Raw genomic sequence first — 23,672 nt, 5'->3', positions numbered from 1 at the left:
GACAGGACGAACGAGGCCTGGTGTCGGGGGCAGGGCGGCCCCTCCGGGCCCCGGGGTCGGGGGCTGGCGACCGTGATGAGTTCGTGACACATCGGCACAGGCCTAGAAGACCTTCCAGGGACCTTTGCTTCTGCTCAGCCTGTCTGCAGTTCATACCGAATAGGATTTCATCCCTGGGGTATAGACCCTTGTTTAAACAGAACTGCTAATGAAAAATGTTTGTGTAAATGTACTGAGGTTGGTTCTCACAGAATAAAGGTGGCTCATTAACACATAACAGATCAAAACACAGATACTTGACAAAGAGAGTCGTCTCATGTTTTCCCAGGGAGTTGTGTTTGTTTTATGAAGTCGAGCATAGGTTGTGTCCGTGGGCCTCAAGCAGGAGAAGCAGCCTTTGGCACAGAGCTGGGCATGTGCCTTGCCCTGAGGAGGACAGTGACAGGGGCTCTGCTTCTGTGATTTCTGAAGTAGATGGTTTCGCTCTAAACATGAAATTGAACATAAGTAATTGGAATCTCTTTCATTGTTTAAAAAGCAAGCTTGTGTCTTGAACATCAAGATATTTCAGATTTGCCTTTGCACAGTGTTTTGTCCGGCACACGCTTGTGCCACAACAATCAGTCCAAACTCTAAAAATGTAAATGTACTACGTAAATTTGTAGGAGCATTTGACATTTACATGAGTAGAAAAGTAAGGAAGTCTTCAAACAGGGCTACAACTATGCCAGTATCCGTAACTAAATAATTATACTGGTAAAGTTTAATTTTTGAGCAGGTGTATTTGCTTGAACAAAGTGGGGCACTGACCAGTCTTTTAAATTCATATTAAGTAAAGCAAAAGGGTGTCATGTCAAAAGGTAAACTACAGGCACAACTGAAAAGGAGTTAGCTAATGGTGGAGCAGGAAGTGGTAGCAAAAATCTCAAGTTTGGGTATATTAAGCTTTTCTTCTGTTTGCATACTTAATGTATTTAAAATAAATTAATTTCTGTGAAAAGAGTTAAAAAAAACCTCAATGTGCTGGTTTTATTATGCTCATCATGGAATTGAAATTAAAAATCAAAATTATTATTGTGATATTCCTCATCAGCCTCACCTGAGTAAAACCTTTTGAATTGTGATACTGTAACTTAGGTGTTACTGTCAGCATTTCCCTCACAAAAATTTCAGTCACAAGCCTAATCTTTGGTCAGAGAAAAACCAACCAAATTAAGTTCTTTTGGAATAACATTTTTCATAGACCTTTAATCAAGCCTTTTGAAAGTTCAGCCAAGAAGGCTTCATAAGTTTCTTCTACTTTGCTAAGAAACACATCACCATCCGTTAGTGCCACTGCCAGAAATGAGAAGACGCTTCTGATTTTGATCAGCATGCTCTGTCACTTCTTCCTCATAAGGAATTAGTTTTTCATAACAGTTTCTGTTAAAAATGTCTGAAGTTCTGACCAGTTTCACTGCTCAAAGGAAAGGAACTTTATCCTCCCCAGGCTATATATCCAAAACAAAAGCAAGCATTTACTTGAGTAGCGTAGCCCTTTCTCTAGCTTTCACTTTGATTTCTCCCATTTATTTATTTCAGAAGAAAGTGAGACTGGGAACTATGTCTTATTGAAGCATTTTACCTTCCTGTACAGCTTCTTTTAGGTCTTCTGAACTAAACTGAGTTAGTATTGACATGAGTTTGATCAAGACACTGCTGTCAGCATAGCTCTGGACCGTAATGTTGATCCTGAGCAGAGCCTTGCAAACATCATTATGTTAAGGCTTTGAATGCAGTAGGCACTACCCAAGGTAAATGCATGCTTGGAAAAGCAATGGTGCATCACTTCAGTTGCCTTCCATTATGCAGTTGCACAGCTAAAATGTCTAGAATTTTCTGCTAATTAAAATACTAAATTCACCAAGGTTGTTATGTGGGCAATGAGCTCTCCAGAGAGTGTTTCTCTGTTTCCCTGTAGTTGGTGAATTTTTCAAACCTTCTTTCTGATGATGACTATAATTATAAAAATTTGAGAAGGAGGAATACTGATGAGTGAAATATTGGAATAGCACCGACTAACAAGAATTATGGCTTGGTAGGGCATTGGGCAACGGTATTTTTTGGTTTATATTTCCAGCCTTCCTGTTGGCTTGAGAGTTTTATATCCAAGAAATAATTAGTTTTATGTGTCTATATAATCCTGGCCTAGCTTTTACTGGAACAAATACTAAGACATTTCTGCTTATCTCAGAGGCCATAACAGTTATCTGAGTTTAAAACAGAACCATATGTTGTGCAAGTAATTTTTTAGGGGAAGAAATGTTGTTTGAGAAATCAGTCTTGTTCTTGGGGGAGGTATTTTTTAAGCCAAAGTTCTGTGATTGATCAGCTGGAAATTAAGTAAATCTTGGAATCACAGAATCATGTAGGTTGGGGAAGACCTTCAAGATCATAGACCTCAATCGCAGATCCAGCCAAGTTCATCATTAAACCATTTATTCCTGAACAGCACATCTACACATGTTTAAAGTACCTCTAGGGATGTTGATCTTATTTCTTTTCATGCTAAAACATGAGCTTAGGATGGAGAACTGAATTTCTAATGTTACCATTTTGTTTGATTTTTATTTAACTCTTGACATGATGATGGTTTATATCTAATTGATACTGTGATGGAGCACTTTCAGGACCAGTTTGTGAGGGATTGATGTTCAGAGCAGAGGCTGAGTTATGAAAAGTCTCTGAGGTGATATAGTGTACAACTAGGACATGCCTTCCTTTGGAATGGAGTCTGGAAGCATGGATATTTGGCTTCTTCAAATTTCTGGAAATTCAAACTTTATGTAGTCTTAACTATATTTGTCACCCAGATATATTAATTTGAATTTCTGTCACACTGAGCAGAAGACTACAAGCAATTTCTATAAAGTTTTGCATAGTTGGTAACAGTGCAGTGGTACAGTAGATGAATCTCCCTGCTTCTAACTTCCAGATGTAACTGTGTGTCAAAGAAAAATATTTATGATAGTAGGACAGGGACACTCAAAGAGTTCCAAGGTAGAAATTGCGGCAGAATAGGTTGATTGTAATTATCCCTGTCTCTAGGTTGGTTTTTGGTCTGGTGAATACCCTTGGAAGCTCTAATGACTGAGAAACAGTAGCAGAGATCAGAAAAGGATTATTCTCCAAAATTGTGATTGAAACTATGACTACTGAGACTACAGTGCTTACTGATATTATTTTGTCCTGTTGAAGAAAAATATAGTACACTTATATAAGCTTTAAAACATTTAATTTTGGATTAGAAACATTCCAGGTTTCTGTAGTACAGATGTTGCTTGAAGTTACAAGGGAAGACAAGTAAAATTGTTATAAAAGTTCACTTGTCAGGACCTGAACTTCACTTGCATGTCAGTTTGTTAATGACGGTATGAGATGAGGAAGAATAAATAGTTCTTTGGGTTCATTCACCTTGTTTGAAACAATAGCCTGAATCATGTAAGCAAATAAAGTCTGCCAGGCAGTTTATTCGATTTTCTAAAGAAGTTGAACTCTAAAGCCAGAACAGACTGTCCTAGAGGAATCACTTGACTTAAAAAATTACTTTATTTTAAACTCTTGAATGTCAGTCTTTAGTGATATTTTGTGATATACTGAACAGAGCTATTTTGCTAAGCTGTAAATCGTATTCTTGGCAAAACCACTGCCTTTAATTTATTAGGACAGTTTTGTAGTCCTTTAAGAGAACATGTCCTAATTTTAACACTGTAGAAATTTATGTTGTCTAATAAGTTAATTGTATGTCATCTTGTCCAAGTATGTACACATTCAACTGACTGTTCAGAGTCAATATTGCATCTATAGTCAAAATGTCTGAAGTCACGCGGACAATATTTAAAGCAACATTCATTCAAGAGGAGAAGAAAAAATCCCATATCCTAAACAACTTCATAGCAAAAAGTTAGAAAATTGAATATAAGGTAGTCAGTGCGATTGTTATTTTGCACTAAATGAGAATACTGTCAGCCAGAGGAAGAGCAGAGGTGTATTTGTAACCAGAATCATGACAGAAGCCATCTGACTCCATTTTCATCAGAGCAAAGCATGTAATTAGCATGGCTTTTTCATCTGTCCTGTCATTGCTAGGAGAGGAAGAGCTCCACTGCTTTAGTGGTGGAAGGACCCTACAGGTGAATCTGTTTGATTCCTTTGCTCTGTCACTCCTTTTTAAATATCAATAAACTGTGTCAAACTGTATTAATAGTATTTTCAACTAAGTACTGAATATTTATTGTTTTGTACTTGGTCTGGCTAAAACTTAAAATTATTATCAGTCTTGTGGTTTGTTAGAAATCTCCAATTTTTAAACTTTGTGCCTTTGGTGTGTTAGGTACATCCCTTCACACATTATGTACCTTTTACCAGATGCCTCAAGTTTCCCAAGGTGTAGACATTATTTCCATACTTACTAAGTATAATTCACTAATTTCCTTACAGGTTTTTTAAAAATTCATGAATACTCTTTGTACTGTGTAAATAGTGTGGTTTTGCTTTCTTAAATGTCTGCGTTTTCTAGTTTTAGTGTTCCATTTATACTGTCCCAGATAGTTAATGATTATGTTAAAATACTGGAACAGCTGAGATATCTAGCCAGGCAGTAATTGAGAGAGTGTGATTTGTTGACAGCCTGGGATGTTTTTAGCTTGTATGCATTTCAGAATTACTAGCTGTAGTGTTTTTACAGTACCAGTTATTACTTGAGGTGTCTGTTGGTTGGCAAAATTGAGCCTTCATAGTTTACATGGTTTTAAGAAAATGCTGGGTATCAGTGCATCGGATGCTAAAAAAAACTGGTTGTAGATTTGAGTTCCTGTGTTTATCCCCTCAGTAGAAATAAATGCTGAGTGGTTTGTAGCAGGCTGTATTATACCATACTCTGAAGAATTGTGTTGTTCTGACTATCTTCTTTTGTTTCCTACACTTGATTTTTTTCTGCAGTTGTTACTTTACTGATGATTCATTATGCAAAGCTTTACAATTGCTTTGAAATACATGCTATTGATTCTTGTGAGTATCTAAGTTAAAACTACTAAATTCAGCATAATTGACAGATCAGTGCAAGCACTACAAAAAAGCCCTAATCTAAGTTGTGGTTCAGACTTGTTTCTCTGAACAGATGCTTTAAATTTGGATATACTGTAACTTTTGGTGCAGCAGTTGTTGTGGTGGTGTTATCAAGGCTAGCATATTTAATAGCTACATACTAGATTTTTTTTTTCCTGCTATTCTATTTGACACTGAATTTTAGGTTAGTATGGAATTTCTGTATATCTTTCTCAGCTATTTTGTGAGGAGCAACTTCTTGGAACTAGTCAGGAAGTAAGCAAGCAAACATAAGAGCCTCCCCAAAATTAAGAAAGCTTAAAAGTAGAGCATGTTTTGAAGGGGGGGAAGGGAGTCACACAAAACCATTTGGTTTAGTACCTTGAGTCAAGGTGGTCTCTTAAGCATTTTGTGAGCTTCAGTACTTACAGGACTTTCCCAGATATATTTATTTTCTTGTGGAATTTTTTGTTGTTCAAGAAAGCTCAACGTGCTCACACTTAGTAAATGATAAATTCCACAAAGCAATGAAAGTGAACTAGTTACATTTCTCTGGGAGTGGAAAGTACATTTGGACTATATGTTGGGATGGGAACGTCATGTTTCACCCATCTGATCGTGTGTAATTCATGACTACCCTTTGCTTAACCTTGGAGATGTTTCCTCTGCTCAGGGGAAGCCCTTGGGACTGACTCTGGGTAGCTTAAGCGGACATTCAAAGTCAGTTGTAGCCATAAGACAATAGAGTGTTCTAAAAAGCAGTATGAGCACACTTTGGCATGTGGTGGAAGTCTGTAATGAAGTTGCTTTTATTTAAAAGTTAAAAAGAAATTAGTCTGCTAGAGGGTCCTGTAGCTTGGTTCTATTACTCCAGCTTTATAGCTCCTGTTGGGAGATACAGATAAGTCCCTTTAAGTACAGAAGGATTGTGGGAATAGTTCTTTTGTGGAAAAAATAAGATTTTCTTCTAATTTATATCTAGTGTTACTAGAAATAAGTTTGTTCTAGTCAATGATGTTTCTTAAAAATTTAACAATCCTACTCATTTAAGGAGCTTCTCCTTTAGAAAGGACTTTTAAATAACTAAAGGTAAGCAGTTTAGAACAGAAACATGAAGTCTTGTTTGATGTGCCTTGTAGTGGGAATGCATGGTCTTATATTCATATGCTCTGACCTCTAGATTTTAGCTGTATATGGATTTTCATAAGACTTTGCTTAATGCCTTTTTTCCTATGCTTCACAAAGAGTATTATAATCCACTGAATTAGTATACCATTGTATGGCATTTTCCTTCTATGAAATTGTATGGGGTATCTCAAATAGAAACTTCCATTAGGGATATTGTAGTAATTGAGACTGAGATAAAGAATACATCACATGCAGTAAACAAGTCCATATCTATGTGCTTCTCTTATCACATAGATTTGAGTGGAGACTTTAACCTTCCCTTTCTTTATTTCCTGAACAGAGTTCAACAGAGTAATTTTCAAACAGAGATTCATTCTAGAGCCCTGATTAAGGTGCTTTTTTGTTTGTAATATTGTTGTATTTACTTCAGCCTGCTCTTCATATTACTGAAGAATCACATTTTTCCACTTTTTCTCTTCTAAAGAAGTGCTCAGGGAGAGTGCACAGGGATTTAACTCAAAATGCGTATTTAAGCCGCATTAAAATATTTGCAACTGGACTTGGGAGAATACATATATCTTTATTTCAAATTTTTCAAAAGTATGGAGAAGGAACATACGTCCTTTCCATGATCTAAACATCAGTTAAAATAATCTGAGAGAGACGTCTACTCTTAAGTCAGGAAGATGAATGACATCAGACACATGACTCTTGATCACAGCAGTTTGCAGCTGGAAGCAGTGACGGGGATGGATTTGGGTGATTGTGTAATTAGTAGAAGTAGCTCCCCTTGTCAGGGCACCTCCCATTTGTCATGTTTCCTATCTAAAGGTACTGAATGAGCAGTCAGTCCCATGGCTAAAGTTCGGTTGGTGTCTGTGGCTGGGGAGATTTGTGACAACAGGAGAGCTGGGATGGCAAGGGGGGGAAAGATTGAGATGTCTCGTTAAGTCACATTTGCAGCTAAAGGTGGCAGAACTGTTCTTCAGAGTGGAATAGGAGGCCTAGATGTCTGCAAGAACAGCTGTTTTTTAAGAGGTTAGGCAAATAGAAGGGAGGAAAGGAACTAGCCTTTTATTTTGAGGGTGTTACAGTGGCTGAGTGAGCATCTAATCAGTCTAATTGCTTACTCTTACAGGCAAGCAAAAAAAAAAAGGGTTTGAATGCAGGAAGAGCTTGGAAATTGCTTGAGGTCTTGATCTCTGGCCTTCCAAGTATTCTCAGGCAGAGGGGTGTTACAGGAATATTAGATTCCTGCATTTGACCTGTACTTCAGCAAATAAGTGAATAAACAAGTAGAGACCTTTGAACATTTTGTAATTCATTGAATGGCTTTCGTCAGTATTTTTAAGCATCCTTTTTTGTGATGCCTTTTCTGGCTGATACTGGAGTTTGGCATTTTGGCACTCCAGCAGCTTTACTGCAGGATGTGCCTGGGAGCTGCATGTTTATAGAGTCCTGTTACTAATGACCTACCTCCCTGTTGTTGCTGATCCAGCTAATGCTGTTTCTGGTGCCTGTTGCTTAGGTGTCATCTAGTTTGTCTCGCTTCAATTCCAGATTTTAAATTATCTGTTGTGTCTCTCATCTGTGCACACTGTAACAAAGCCTCAGTAGTATCACAGTTCTCGTGCAAATGACAATCCAATATACCACAGCTGAGCAGTAATATTACTAACCTCTTTTTAGGTCCACAATACTAGCTTTCGGGTTTTCCTCATCTGTTGTGGAAATAAGGGGCAGTACACTGGCCTTTTGTCTTTACACTGTAGATGAGTAAGGCTTGGGGAAAAGAACTATACATTTATGTATACAATCTTGCCTTAGTGAGGATCACAGTCCGCTTTCCCCACTTTCAGTTAGAATTGCAAAGCTTGTGTGTGGTGCTGTAGTGGGCGGACCCTGACTGAACACCAGGCACCCACCAAAACCACTCCTCTGCAACTGGACGGGGTAGAGAGTGTATAACAAAGGGTTAATGGGTTGAGATAAGGTCCTTCAGAGAGATCACTCACCAAATATTGTCACAGACCAAACAGACTCGAGTTAGAAATATTAACTGAATTTAATAAAATTGGAGCAGGAAAATGAGAAGTAAAAACACCATGCCCCACCCTTACCTCTTTCTCAGCTTTACCTCCCTGCCAGTGGCACAGGGAGATAGGGAATAGGGGTTAGGTCCATTCATCACGGTTCATCCCAGCTTAGGGAGAGGAGTCTTTCCCCTGCTCCAGTGTGGGGCCCCTTGCATGAGACAGTTCTCCATGATCTTCTCCAGTGTGAGTTCTTCCCACGGGCAGCAGTTCTCTGTGAAAAGTTGCATCATGGGCCATTTTCCCTTGGGGTGCAGTCTTTAAAAACAGCCTACTCCAGCCTGGATTCCCCACAAGTCCTAGCAGGAAGCCTTCTCCAGTATGAGCTTCTCTCTCCATGGAGTTGCAGATCCCTGTCAGGAGCTTGCTCTAGCATGGGCATCCCGTGGTGTCACAGCCTCCTCTCAACTCCACCTGCTCCTGTGTGGGTCTTCACAGCTGCAGGTGGGTCTCTGCATCCCTGTGGTCCTCCATGGGCTGCAGGGGCACAGCTGTCTCTTCATGGGCTGGCTGCACCGTGGTCTGCTGAGGAATCTCAGCACCAGTGCCTGGAGCACCTACTCCTCCTCCTTCTCTACTGACCTTGGTGTTTTCAAAGTTGCTCCTTTCACGTATTAATAAAGTTCTGTAATCGTCTGCTTGGGGAGGTGGTGGAGTTACCATCACTGGATGTGTTTAAAAAAAGATTGCATAGGCACTCGGTGCCATGGTCTAGTTGTGGTATTAGGGCATGGGTTGGACTCAGTGATCTTGAAGGTCTCTTCCACCTAGTCATTCTGTTGAAATATTCTTACTCTGCTCTTCCGTGGCCACAGTTACATCTGCACAAGAACTCTTTTTTTCTTCCTGAATGAGTTATCACAGAGGCTTTACAGCATTTCCAAAGGGCTCGGCCTTGGCCAGCAGCACATCTGTCTTGGAGCTGGCTGGCATTGGCTCTCTTCAAGACAGTGGAAGCTTCCAGCAGCTTCTTGCAGAAGGCCATTCCTGTAATCCCCCTGCTACCAAAGCCATGCAAATCCAATGTAGGTGCTTTTAGGGTCCATGAGGAGTTTTCCTGAAGTAAGAGATCATTTTTTCTAACTGTGCAGATTAGGAGGAGCAGCAGTGCAACTGTCCTACACAGTGATGACATCCTTCAAGTCAGATCTGCCCAGAGAGTAAATGTAAGGTCATGGCTGGGGAGTTGAGAAACATCCCATACTCCTAACTAACAGAAAGTGCTTGATAGTGACTTTTTTTGAATTAATATCTTGAAATATTCAGCTGTACATCAGTCTTAAAATGTTAAGTAAAAGCATGGAAGCCAGGAATATGTATGTGAGAGTTAAGTGAATAGGTCTGTTTGACTGTCTTCCATCAGTTTTCTGAAACCATCCGTATTTTGTAGCTTTACAAAGGAGGTGGACCTGAGGTCTGAGATAGCAGTTTAAAGTGATGGTCATGAAGGAGTTTGGCATAAAATGCAAAAGCTTTCAGAAACAACTGATGATTAAAATAAAGCTGAATTTAAATTTTCAATCTGAGGTCTTGCTTACTGACCATACTGTGCATTTGGGAGCCGATAAAGTGCTCAAAGCACCTAATTTGACATAAGCACGCAGTTTCTCAGAGATGTGTATTGCTCAACTAAAATGATCACATTGAACATTTTTTTTTTGAGGGAGATGACTTACCGTGATGGGAAAGAGGTCTGAACTAGCTTAAACTTGAATTGTTGAATGTGGTGCATAAATTACTGCTTTGAACATAAGGATCATGGTGTTAGATTCTTACTATGCAACTCCTTCATGCCTGTACTGAAATACATTGTACTTCAATGTATTTTTGAAGTGTCTTGATGATATTTTAATTTATTTAGACAGGTAATCAGGTTGATTTTTACTTTGTGGGGTTCCATTGTCCTGGGAATGCTTTTCTCCCTATATCTGGAAATCTGCTCTTAAACAGGAAGGATATGTACTTAAATTAGCAATATACTTCATTATATAAAGGCAGATAAATAGGAATTTGAATATGTAGGCATTATGTCTGACATTGATCTTGTACTTGTCACCATGCTGTGTCACATTTTTCGCTATTTTAAAATTCAGTGTCTCTCTTTATAAAGGCTGTAGGAGCAAGTGCTGAATTTTGTTATCAGCTTGGCTTTTAATAGAGTGAAATGTATGTGAAATGGAAGTATTTTTTACCCTTTATTTTACAGCTGAATTAATGCGTTGAAGCCTAATGTATCTGTTTTCCTCTTCCAGCTTTTCCTAAAAAGGAAAGCCATAGCTATTGGTGCCTTAAAACCTTTTAGAAGCCGAATAGAGTGAAGTATCACCTGTTGCAGCATTACCCATGATAATTTAAAAAAAACCCAAACCAGTCATTTGCAGCACCGGTACAGTGGTGAGGAAAAAGGACAGCAGAAATGCCATTTGTGTGGTTGCCTGTAGCCATAGCAAGCCTAACCAGTTACCTTCTGGGGACTAAACCAGCTAAAATACTTCGAGTGAAGACACAAATATCTTGAGAAATCACATTGTCTTGGTGGCCTAACACTGATAATGGCAGATTCCATCTAAAAGTTGCCATGTAATGTCGGTGCTGAGCCTCTGAGTACTTCTGCAGATGATCCAGGAAGGAAAAGCAAGTAAATAAATACTCAAGTGGATAACAATCAGTGTGAAGTATAAACAGTGTAAGAATTTGGAAGTATGCTCTCTTCACAATCAATATCTGCTTTATCACAAATAAGCCTTGCTCTTCAGTTTTGTAATCTCCATCAGCTTGAAAATTCTCCCTAATTTTAGAAAGTTGTATATGTATCTACTATCAATAACAGATGAGGAATGAAAAACTCTGGTACAATGAGATATTCCAGGCATCTTTTATACTTTTTTCTCAGAACTGAACCTCTTCTAGAGATACCCTTTTTGTTTCTCTAAGAGCCAGCACACAGCAAAGCCAATGCCCTTAAACTGTGATTTACTGTTATTACTTATTAGACAAAGTTACCAGTAAGGAATTGTAAGAGATGTAATCTGCTTTCATCAATGCACAAGTGTAGCAATGGTTTTCATGTACATTGGAAAGAAGCTACATCAAAAAAAACAACTGCCTATCAAGTTTGGTAATTGGTATTAACATAAGAAAGTAATATGTTTTTCACTTAGCTCTTTTCCAAAGCGTTCTTCATCCCTTTCTTCAAGAAAATATTTTTTTTCCAGTCATACACAGGTTGACTTTGAGTGTCCCTACAAATGGCTGTAGTTTCTTTCCCTAGTTGGCTGTTAACTTCACACTTGATCTCTCTTTATAAAAGAGCATGTATGTGCCTAATGGTGATTTGCTGGTACTGGGCTTTCTTCTTAAAAATAGGCTTACTTCAGAAGCATATTATAAACCCAACTTGGATCTGAATTTAGTGTGCTCCAAGATGTGACATGGTTGGTAGCAAACACTCAAGAAATATTTTTAATATATTCTTTGCATAGTCTTCTAAAAGCTCTTTATTGTCTGAAGTTTAATTTTTATGGTAGATTAATACTGACGCTATTCCTGTAGAGTATTTTGAGAAAGGTAGAAGCTGAAGCACAGAAAATAAGTTGCTGTTTCATGCTTGTGTGTGCATAGAGTTTGTTACTCCACATTTCTGATTCTGTACTCATGCTGTGTGAGTGTAGTGGGGAGTCTTGGTTTGGTGTAATTTAAGGCAGAGTCAATGTGGGAAAAGGCAGGCTTATTAAAAGGAGTGCGAGGCAACAGGAGCGTGACTTAATGATCTGAACTCCTCTTCAGAGAAGTTTCAATTCTCAGTGTAGGCAGATTAGTCTCGCCCTCAGAGAGAAGATAGAGAATGAAGAGTTGTCCTAAATTATTTAAATGCCAACAGGATCCTTCTGGGAAATACCCAGTTGCCGAGTTTTTGTTGTGGAACTGGAAATAGGCTACTTTCAGAGCAGTGTCTGTTCCAGTTTATTTAAAACTCCAGCTCCTATCCTTGTCTGGTTTTAGAGCTGTTACCACCAACTGATTTCCTCTCATCAGCTCATTTGAAACACAGCCTATTGTATATTTCAGCTGTGTTTAAGTGAGTAGATGCAGAGTGCATTAAGAGGTTTAGTGATGATCTGCTGCTGCCGCTAAAAGAGCTCCTTCAGACCACATGCATTTTCTTCCAGGCAGAGGTAGAACATTCTTTATCATGGATTACTGTATTCTGTGTGGAATCTGTTACACTTACTAACAAATCTACAATGAAATTTCTATGCTGGAATACATACAGAATTGTAAGGTTTTTTTCTTTAAAATTTTATTAACTGGATTTTTGATACTGTTACTCTTGCAAAATACAGAAATAGTCCAGAGCGTTTGGAAATTGTGGGGAGTGACCAGATGTGCACAACTGAGTGACCCACAGGAAGTGAAGCTTGAATTGATGGTTACATTGTTGAGTAACTGAATATGTTCAAATTAAACAACTGAAGTGGCTTTTGGAGGATGAGGTTGTGAACTGAATGGACAAAGGAGCAGGCAATTACTATGTAACTTGACCTTCAGTCATCTGGTGTTAATCAGAATGACTCTTGACAGGGTTTTCCACAGAGAGTAAATTTTTTTTTTTTTTGTATTATCCATATATTTTAATAAGGTTTTTTTAGGAAGCTGGATTGCAGAAAGAAAAAGTAGTATAAAAATACCCTTAGGAAGTTAATGACTTGTGTAAACAAGTAGTGAGAGTGTTTTTTGATCAAGAAAAGCATAGATCAGAAGAGCTTGTATCAAAGAGATGAGGTGTACTAGGTGTAGGGGTAGCATACTGGAAGGCAATTATAAATATGAATGTAAGGATATATGGTGATAAGGATTTTGGAAATACCTGTTTGATGGCATTCTCTTCTCCAAGGTGTTTATTGCTCTTACTGTGTTGAAACCTTGCTTCCTAGTTGTGCTTCACTTGAAGCCTGTTGTAGAGGAAATGCCTGTGTGTTTGTGTGTATGTGTATGTTTACTCCTGGCTGCCTGCCTTTCCCTCCCTGGGGAAGTGATGGTTTGTTTGGTAAGGTTTTTCAGAGCACTGCAGTGTGATGCTTTTTGGTTTTCTCACTGCACATCCCCGGGATGCAAGTTTCTTTGAACCTCCTTTCCTGGTTTTGCTGGGGGGATTGGCATGTGGGTGAGCCTGAGAACAGGAGTATTAGAAATGGGCAGCCTCATGCCTGTCTCTGTTGAAGCTGAGGGAGATGGTATGGTTCGAAGTATGGCTGTGTTTCAGTGAAAGGAGGAAGCTTATTTCTTTGTCGTTCATCTCCATAGGCTTTTTCATTCAGTTGGTGACATTAAGGGGGAGTGGACCAATTTACACCTCTGTAAATGCACCTTTTTCAACTACCTACCCATCCATTCCTGGAAGCCTCTTTGCTCTTTTGAATTGCACTGAAATTACATCTAAGACATGATGGTTCAGACTGCAATGTACCACCACATTTGAGTTAATTTGACCCTGAGGTAAACATGTATCATTAATTTTATAGATGTTTCCAATTCCTTGCAAAGCACTTTGATAGAGATGATGGTTCTGCTGCCCAGGACTAACATGGATGTATTGACAGACAGTCAGACAGGAACATCTATGCATATTTAAGAAGGAAATCTGGATGTAGTTCAAATTTCATGTTACATAAAATGCTTAAATGTAATATAATGTATAGATGTAATATAATAATAAAATTTGGGATTTTGTGACCCATAAAATGTGAGACTTTTTCTTACCAACTACAGAGAGGAGGCATAGAAAGTGCATTTAGGGTCATACAAACAAGCCTTCATTTGTAAACTATGGCATCTGTGAGTAATTGTGATCCTTTAGTTTCAGTGACAAATACTTTCTATGTAGAAAGCCAAAACCACTATCCATATAGCAAATTACTTGTGTGTCTGCTTTATCACATTTAAGGTTTTTCAGGGGTAATTTGTGAGTCTCAGGGATGTAGTTTGATAGTGGGAAATTACATACTTAAGTGTTTTGAAAGAGATTTCGTTGTGTTCTCTTCAACGAATGTTATGTACACTATGGCTGTCTTGAGGTTGTGCTGCACTCTGCTGAACTGCAGCTGCCTAAACTATGTGGTCAAATGCTTATTTAGCTCTACAGAAAAGATTTTATTTTTCTTTATTTTGCAATTGTGGAGTCATAGTACTGTCCAACAGTTTGTAGTCCCTCATAATAGAAGATTGTGTTTATCTTTTCTAACTATTGGGAGCCTCCATGGCAAGAGGCTGTAGTACCCTCTACAATATGAGAAATTGTATTCTGGCTGTGAGAGGTGCACTTGTTTCCAGCACATATAAAGGTGGTAATGTTAACTGTCCTTATCTTACAGTTACTGTATTAAAAGTGTTTTCACATAATCTCTCTTGTCTCTGTTACTACCTCCAGGACGATCAATGTAATTCAGGCTTTCCAAATGTTCCATGAAAGGGACAAGCCTTTCCCTTTGGTGCTCAAGAGTTTTGTACTTTATTCTTGGTGACTTGGGGGAGAGGGAGGGTAAAGTACAATGAGGAGATAGTTGTTAGTACAGGATAGCTGTATATAACAGTTCTGTTTCACTTGGTTTTACTCTCCTGTTGTTCTGCTGTGTTTCTTTAGTACTGATAGCTTTATCACTTAGGAACATTACTCGAGCCTAGCCATTCTTTCCCTTGTTCTTCCTACCACCTGGATAGTTCTGTCCATGGGAAACACAAAATCATCATACATGCTTTCTTCAACCCCACCTGTCTATGCTGTGCTTCCTGTAAAGCACTGCCATTTGATTATGTTTGGAACGTAGTTGGCTGAGATTTCCAGTTGTTTTATGCATTGTGCATTTTTTTTTATTGTCCTTTCCTTTATCCGATAAAAAATTATCATACCCAGTTTTTACAAAGCAGTGAGTTCTGTGGAGCAAGAGTTGTTTTTCGTTTGTACAGTTCCTGACACAGTAAAGCTGTAATAATGAGAAAAACTTATTTGTGCTGTTACAGGAAAAATAGCCATGCAGTGGTATGTTACGGGATCATGAGCCAAGTAAAGAAGACTCCATATTTATCACAAATTTATTTTGAAAATCTATTTCTTAGATACTCCACGGTGTTTGAAATAAAACAGGTGTACTCGTGCTAATGTGTGAGATACAGCACCAGCATTATTCTTACACTACAAAAATCACAGGATTCATAGCAGATAACATGGAAGGGATGGAGGAAAAAAGGAAAAGATCTTTTCAAAGAGGGGGAGTAAATTTGGGTCTTGGCGATACGCATCTATTTGTCTATTGGCTCTAAAAGTTTTTAAATACATATATATGGCTTCTAGACTTTAAAAAAAAATCTATGAGGCTCTCTGGAGTTTCCTATTTGGAATCAATGACTCGAATCAATGCAGTAGCTGTAGTGGAGTTTTTCAAAGAAGAATATAGATCTTGCATAAAACTCTGAAACAAAATAATTTTTACTAAATTATAAATTTTATTGGCTATTTCCCTTATGATTTGTCGGCTTTGGTGATTCAAGTCTATTAGAGCAAAAGAATCTAAAAATATCAAGGCTGCCATGCACAAAGTTCTTTCATGGGTACCGAGTGTACCCATGCAAGTATATGTGCACACATGTTAATATTAAGGGTATGCTTTAGCAGTTTCAAGATCTGATTCTTATTTAAAGCAGTTACTAATCTGGGTAAAATCGTTTTCATGTCTTGCAGGCAGTCTATCTTCTATTAATGTCTTTTTTGACTTGTTGAGATTCATGGTACATTTTGAGGAATGCAGTATGCTATGACCAGCATGTTATAGCAAGTTCATCTCATTCTTCCTAAGTCCTGAGGATATTTAATAAACAGCATTGTATAGACAACTCTAGAAAGTTAGTGTAGCTAATTAATAGCCTTTCCTATCATAGCAATTGAAATTTCCCAGCTGATAACGTTAGAGCAAGAACTGTGTCAATTCAGTGTCTTTTCAGTAGCGAGAATTGAAGCACCTACATGTTGTGATTGCCTTGAAACTTGGTGAGATCTCGTCTGTCTGCTGTAACTAGAGTAGATCAGATAGCTCGTAATAAATAATGAACTTAATTTTGTACAATGTTGTTTGCATGAGGTTAACAAAAAGCAGTGTTTCACAGATGTTGAAGGGACAGGCAAAAAAAGTGTATTGCCTTAGGGGCTCTTTCCCCCTTTGGCTGTGCTTTTTACTATGCTGTTGCAATCCTAGTGAATGGGTGCAGGGTTACACTATGCAAGGTTACTTCTACACCTTAATTAGTTCAGTGAAGCATTAACAAGGGACCAAGACTATGTCTTGTGTTACTGGAAGGTAGCTGAGCAGACAGCATGACACTTGGTTTAAGTTCAGTTTCAGTGTGAGTAGGTGCGTGGGGTCTAAAAACTCCAGTTTTCAGATTATGCATAAACAAGTCTGCACAAGTCCTTTGCAAGGTCTGTAGTTTCTGTGAACTGTTTTCATACATAAAAGGAAACAAGTTTTCTTGGGAATTCTACTGTGCTTTTTAATTCTATCAGAAAGAATATGAAACACATTAAAGAATATAAAAACTTGTCAAAGTCTAAGTTTTATTTCTAGTAATAAGTAACAAGAAGGAAAGAAAACAGTTTTATCTTTCAGATGAGGATATTTTTCCTAGATGCAATAAACATGCAGTGTTTTTATGATTTTTATATTTGATACATGTGCAAAATGTGCTGTAAATATACTGTTGCTCCACTGCCCTTCCCAGTAAACTGCTTGCTTTCAAGTCACTTATGTCACTAGAGTGAATGTAGCTGGGATGTGTTGCAATTAATTCTAATTTTTTGTTGCTGTCATAAAGGTGGAGTTGAAGCTCAGCAGCACTATACCACTGACTGCAGTATTCCCTGGTTTGCTCAGGCCAGTGTTCCAAAAAGAATATAGCAGATCTGAAAATTACGGTTTTATTTCTCAATCCCCTATTTTTGCTTCAATCACAACCATGAAATTTCCTCCTTGATCTCTGTCTGGATTGTGACATCTTAGCCCTTCTACTGAATAAATAGATGTTGTAACTTTATTTATGAATCCAGTGAGCTTTCTGGATTTTGAAACCATTATTCTCTGGATATATCTTAGGTCTTTTTTTTTTTTTTTTTTTTTTTAGCACATGAGATGTAGGCTCACTAATCAAGGTACAGCAGTAGAGCAGTGTTTTCCTTCTTTTCAAAAACCCTCATGATTCTCCTCCACCCTGCAATATCAAGTACTCCTACACTATTTCAGTCTTTTTTGGAAAAAAAATCAGTTGTAAATCTGAGTCATACTGTAATCTGGAACCAGGAGCTTGGATGTTTTGTGGGTTCCTGGTAGTGATTCATGGAGTAATAGCAGATTATATTTTCATTTCTTCAACCCTATAATAGGTTTTTGATGGTTGCAGTTATTATTTATGAATAGTGGTTTAATATCTTCTATTAGCACTTTTTCAGGATGGTACAGGCCCAAATGATGAGAGGAAAAAAGAATAACCAGCAGTAGTATATTTTAAGAATATATGACCTGATGAAGGCCTGCTGTTACTATCTAACTTGTGACAGTAGTGAAATCTTCTGTTTATTTGTAGATGGTTATGGGGTGTTGATTTTAATTTTTTAAAATACAGTACACCAGCTCTACATAGATTGTTGTGTGCTAACATAACATTTGTTCCTGTACTTAAAAAGAATTAAGATGAGAAATAATTTAGCATAATGAAAAAATAAAACCTTTTTTTTTTTTAAGAAACCAGTAGGTAAAAGTACAAAACATGTGAAGAGTATGAATCAAATTTGCAATGCTCTTCCCTCTGCTGTACAAGCACTGTGCAGCCCACGCATCAAAATTTTCCCCTAGTCTGACACTTCTCAAATGTGACGTAGTTTAAATTCTGAAATGGGGTTTCAGAAACGGATAGTTACTGCAGTCAAACATGTACAAATGGGCTGAGCAGTTCTTTCATAAAATAACTTGAGTTTTAGTACTTTAAGCACCTGTTTAAAATAGCTAGAAACTTGGGTTTTTTCTAGTTTTTAAAGTAATACAGCAGTGGAAGTTTCCAATAGGGCCAAGTGTTAGGTTCAAATTAATGATAGGGTCAAATCAGTTAAGAAAAGGCTTCTAAGCCTTGTGAAGGATGTAGCTCATTGTAGGATGGGTAGGCAGTATAGTCTCGCTTCCCCTGCTAGTTTCAGATCTATTCCCTTTTTGTCTGATTTCCTCAATCTTTTTTGTCAAGTTGAGATTTAGCTGTAATTTAGGTGACTGTATTCACTGTTCAAATTGTTTAATTTTGGATTTGTAATCTGGTTTGTTTGGGTTTTTTTTCCTATTCTGTCTAATACAAAATGCTGCAGTAGATTACCACCTGAGAACATGTACAACCTTCAGGCAATGGTCAGTCAGGTAACCTCCTTTATACCTGGCTGGGCAGAATTGTAGGGCATGACATGAATAGAACTACTTATGTGCTTAAAATCAGGAATCTTGTTGAAGCTGAGCCAGTGTCTCTGCTAGATTTCCAATTTCCACTGCTTGCTGCCAAGTATATTAGAGCTGTCTATAAATAGTTAGTGGAATTTTTGACTGAGAATAAAAAATAATGGCACGTTCTTTTCTGTCCCTCCCTTTTAAAACAACTGAGAAGCTTTAACTGTTTGCTTTTTTTTGTTCTGAAACTTTCACACAAAAATCCTTAAGTCAAATTAGTTTAGCTGCTACTTCAAAATTTTCTCTTTTAATGATAGCAGACTCAAAATACAAGGAAGAGTGGAAAGTGACTGGGAAGCCACACAGCATGGGAATCTGAATCATTTGTAGAGTGCAGCATCTTCCAAACATTTGCTTGATGTGTCCTGATGGTGCTGTGGGCTCTGTTTTAAGCCTCATCTGGCTGGCAGCATTTCTGTCAAACTTGTATTATGCTAACATCTCAGATGATGGGGAATTTTACACATCGTCTTATGTGTGTTGCCGTGGCATTCACAATTTGTGTAATATTAGTGAATAATGTATGCAGAGTCTAACAAATCCCAAATGAGAACTTGTGTGGCTTACACTGAATGGCTGTAGAGGCCAAGCTTATTCCTGAAATTGAGGTGGAACCTCCCTGGCAGCACTGGTGAGCAGAAGACGTGCTTAGGGTGTGTGTTGGTACATCCCACAGCCTGGCAAGGGGATTTATGGAGCAAAACAACTTATGCTGAAGACGTAAGTTTGTGCTATATATGTTTCTAAAGGGTTTTTCTTGAACTAGGTCTACTGTGGCCCAGAAAACTCAGTACAAGTAGGAGCACATCCTCTAAAAGAAATCCAGTTTGCTGGTTCCAAAGCCCCAGTGTAATGTGTGCACAGGAAAGCACAGGAAGAGGAGCAGATCAGGAGATTCAGAAACATGCCCCTTATCTGAAATAAAATACTAATGTAGACAAATATCAAATTCACACCATAAAATTATTAGGAATAAAGGATGTATCGTGTTTTGGTAGTGAATCTAATAGATTTGTAATTTGTAAATTCAAAGCATTCACTGATGTAGTGAACTTAGATTTTTAGAGTATGGGTTGTAATAGTCAATTTCTGAAGAAAGAATGCAGACTTTTTTTTAGGTGGGTAGGTAATTCCAATGCTAAAAAATGTAAAAGTAGTAGGATATTTGTCTGGAGATTTTTAATTTAGTGTTACAAGATTATAAATTCCTATCATCATAGAATGGCCTGTGCTGCTGAAGGACCATCTGCTTTACCTGCTGTAGGCAGGGGACCTTCCACTAGACCAGGTTGCTCTTAGCCCCATCCAATGTGACCCTGAACATTTCCAGGGATGGGGCATTTCTTTGGGGAGAAAACTTCTTTGTTCCTCACCAGCCTCACAGTAAAGAATTTCCTCCTGGTATCCAAATTAAACGTGCTCTCTTTTAGTGTAGTCATTACCCCTTGTACTGTCACTGCAGGCCCTCTCCAGCTCTCCTATAGGCCCCCTTTAGCCACTGGAATAACCACAGCTGAATCACCAGAGCTCTCAGCCTTTCCTCCTAGGGGAGGAGGTGCTCCAGCTTTTGTGGCCCTACTTAGGGCAACAAAGGTAGGTATGATGTTCACTCAAATACTGATTAACTTTTGAGTTTAGGCCTTTCAGAGCAAATCCGGATTTGGAAGCTTCTTGACTGTTTTATTCACCAAGAAATGAGTAAAGACCTGTTTTTCAAAAGCGACATGTTGTACACAAAATGCCTCTGAGAGAGAAGGAAAGGACAGTGTGAGAGAGTGATTAAAAGAAAATGATGCTAGACAAGTTCTGAGTATACAGTGCAGACTTTCAGCAGCACTATACCCATTATTTTATACCCAAGAATAATTGTGTAAGCACAAAATGGTAGATCCTGGTTGTTGTAAAAGGTAAAAAAAAAAATCTAAAACATACATAAAATTACTCCATTGCAGAACTGATGCTTTAGTTTTAGTCTTAGTTTACTAAATAAAGTTGACCATCACAGTTGGTCTAAAATAAAATTGATGCTGCATAACATAACAGCACTGAGTACTGTAAACAAATTCTGTGCTTTATCTGCTTTTACAGTGAAATTTTATGTGGTTATTTCTAGCTTTTGTATTGTTAAACATTTAAATAAGCCACTATTTCAGTACAGTTTCATCTGTTAGTCATTTCTATTGTTAATTAAGGAAATTACTTGTGCCATTGTAGTGTTTGCATATACAACACTTTCTTATTTTGTGTGAGCATTGGCTTTCAGTGTTTGAAATTTTAGATATATTAACTGTATCCTCTTTTTAGCAGATACTCTTCTGTTACTGGAGTTTGGAATAAAGGTTGTCACTGTTGCTCTGCTTGCCTTTAGTAGAAAATTGACTGATGCCTGAATAGCAGTAAGGCTTTCTCTCAGTGTTTCTGTGTATTGCATGTGTAATTTTATATTAAAATAAATGGTTGTTTAATCCATCCCTCACATAAAGGATACTTTGCATCTTAAATCTGCACATTTTAAATCTGATTTACAAATGATTACCTGAAATTCTGATGACTCCAGTACTTAACCCTAAGGAAATAAGGGAAAATAGTGAACTTAACCAGTTGATGCCAAACTGTTGATTTAAAAGTAAATAATACAAAATTTGTCAATAACTCTTCAGGAGATTCTACAGCTACACTGGAGATTATTGATCAGTTAGTGCCTAAAAGTCAGTATCATCCCTTCTCATGATGCTTTTTAAATTGCCTTTTGTCATGAGTTGCATGTTTTGTAAAGGAAGTAAGCAGTAGTTGGGTGTAGGACAAAAACTGGTGGTCAAAGTGCAACACATTGTGTTGTGGTGTGGGGTCAATGGTAGGGTGCCGCAACCTTCCCAGAAGCGTCTCTGGGAAAGCCGCTTTGGTCAGTGCCACAAACCCACACAGACACTCACGCAGCTGGACAGATATTGTTGGAGTCAGAAGCAAGGAGTAGAGAGGGGCCTTTGTATGGATTCCACGAGGAGAATTTATTCCCCCTAGCTCGTGAAGGGTCCAGGAACAAAGAGCCCAGAGCATGGCTGTGCAACATCGTTTGTAGCAGAGGTCAAGAGCAAGTGGGACCAATGAACTTAGGGCCGGGGGGTGGTACAGAGGAGGGACCAGGGTGCCAGAGCCAACCAGTCTGACGTAGGGGAGGGATCAGAGAACTCGGGCTATTAGGGGACCATGGATGAGGGAAGGTTCTAGGGATAAGGGAAGGTCTGAGGAAAGGATGCAGGGAAGGAACCGCCCAGGGGGAAGGAAAAGGGGCTGGCCAACAGGCCAGGGGGATGGGTAGAACTGGGGTACAGGCATGGTACCATCAACAGGCATGGACCATAGGGGACGCCTTAACCCTTAAATTATAGTGGCATCCCTCCAAGGGGATTTACCACTCTCCAGGGCAGGAGGCTCACAAATCCCCACAACATTATATAAAAACAGACAGTGAAGACTGGAAAATACGAGATTACTGTGGTTTATGAATCTTATTCTGAGTAGTTGATCCAAATGCATGTTAGTGCACAAACTAAGTTTATTTCATGCATATCTCTAATAGAAGGGATGTAGTGATTGCAAACTAAGCTGTCAAAAGGCAGAAAACAGTGAAATAGTGGCACCTGTAAAGGCTGGGACTGGTATTGTAGAAATTTGGGGATGATACTGCTGCTTTGCTTTTTTACTGGATATGGAGATACTACAGATGGTTGCCTGGCTTCAGTGGACTGTATGTTCTGAGCTTTGCCGCACCTTAATTTGAAGCATTCCCTGTAGCAATAACTCCATGTTTCACGGACTGTTCTGGGAGGGTAAGTTTCAAACTATTAGACTGCTCTAATTTTTTTTCTGTTTGCTCCACTGTTTGCTTTACTTTCAGTTCCTTCACTCATGTAATTTGAAGTGCACATGCACCTCTTCCTGTCTTCTGAGGAAGGGAAAATCTGAATTTCTGTAGTTTGATTTAGCAGTGGTTGGAGAACACATGGTGCACAGATAGAAAAGAAGCTACAGGAGAAATCATAATTTTAGAGACTGGGTTATAAATTAGAAAAAACCACATTAGTCCTTTTTGCACGCTCATGTCCATCTGAGATTACAGAAAGTGTTTCTTTCAGTTGGTACTCTCAGTATACTGAATATTGATCCTTCTGCAGTGCAGGAGAGCTTGGCCGCAGTGTGGCCTTATACCTATGCATGTATATGTGTAGCTAGCTCTTGGCTGTGGTTACAGCTTTAAATTCTTGCAGCTAATGCATTTTATTCTAAATGTACATTAGTTTAATAAATACGAGGAAAGTGTTCAAGAGATGAGGTTGTAAATGATGAGTCAAAAGACTGGGAAGGCTCCTGATTTTTTTTTTTGCTTGTTAACTTCAGGTGGCCCACAAGTAAATAATTCAGTGCAGTATTTTGTACATACTGAGCTAATGCTTTTATCATAGAATGGTTTGTGTTGGAAGGAACCTTTATAGATCATCTAGTTTATCTGAGGAAGAGTAGTAGTACTTGTTTTTCTGTTGGTCTCCCACGTGCCCTGCTCTGATCTGTAACATCATAACCATGGATTAACCCCAGGCATGGTAGGCAAGCAGTGGCCTTTGCACTTCTCTCCCACAGGCTTGGCAGAGGAGCCTGACTGTGGTTCAGTGGGACGCACGGCATCTTCAGCAGAAGCTTGTTTCTGCACAAGTGTGCTTAGGTGTTTGCAGGAAGTGGGCCACTGGCTGGGACTGTCAAAAAATGTGCTATCAAAAAGGGTTATTCCTAAGAAACCTGATGGAATGTTGCAGAGGCAACATGGATTTTTCCAGCTCCC

At 38.5% G+C, this 23,672-nt stretch overlaps 1 protein-coding gene across 2 annotated transcripts in view; it reads left to right on the top strand.

The window, feature by feature from the left end:
* LRP12 (LDL receptor related protein 12) overlaps positions 1–23,672 on the top strand; it is a 50,436-nt gene that overhangs the window by 938 nt on the left and 25,826 nt on the right. The window lies entirely within an intron of this gene.

This window comes from Poecile atricapillus, chromosome 2, assembly GCF_030490865.1.
Source record: "Poecile atricapillus isolate bPoeAtr1 chromosome 2, bPoeAtr1.hap1, whole genome shotgun sequence".
NCBI lineage: Eukaryota > Metazoa > Chordata > Aves > Passeriformes > Paridae > Poecile > Poecile atricapillus.
The sequence above is the reverse complement of the archived record's forward strand: the minus strand, read 5'-3'. Positions and strand labels throughout refer to the sequence as shown.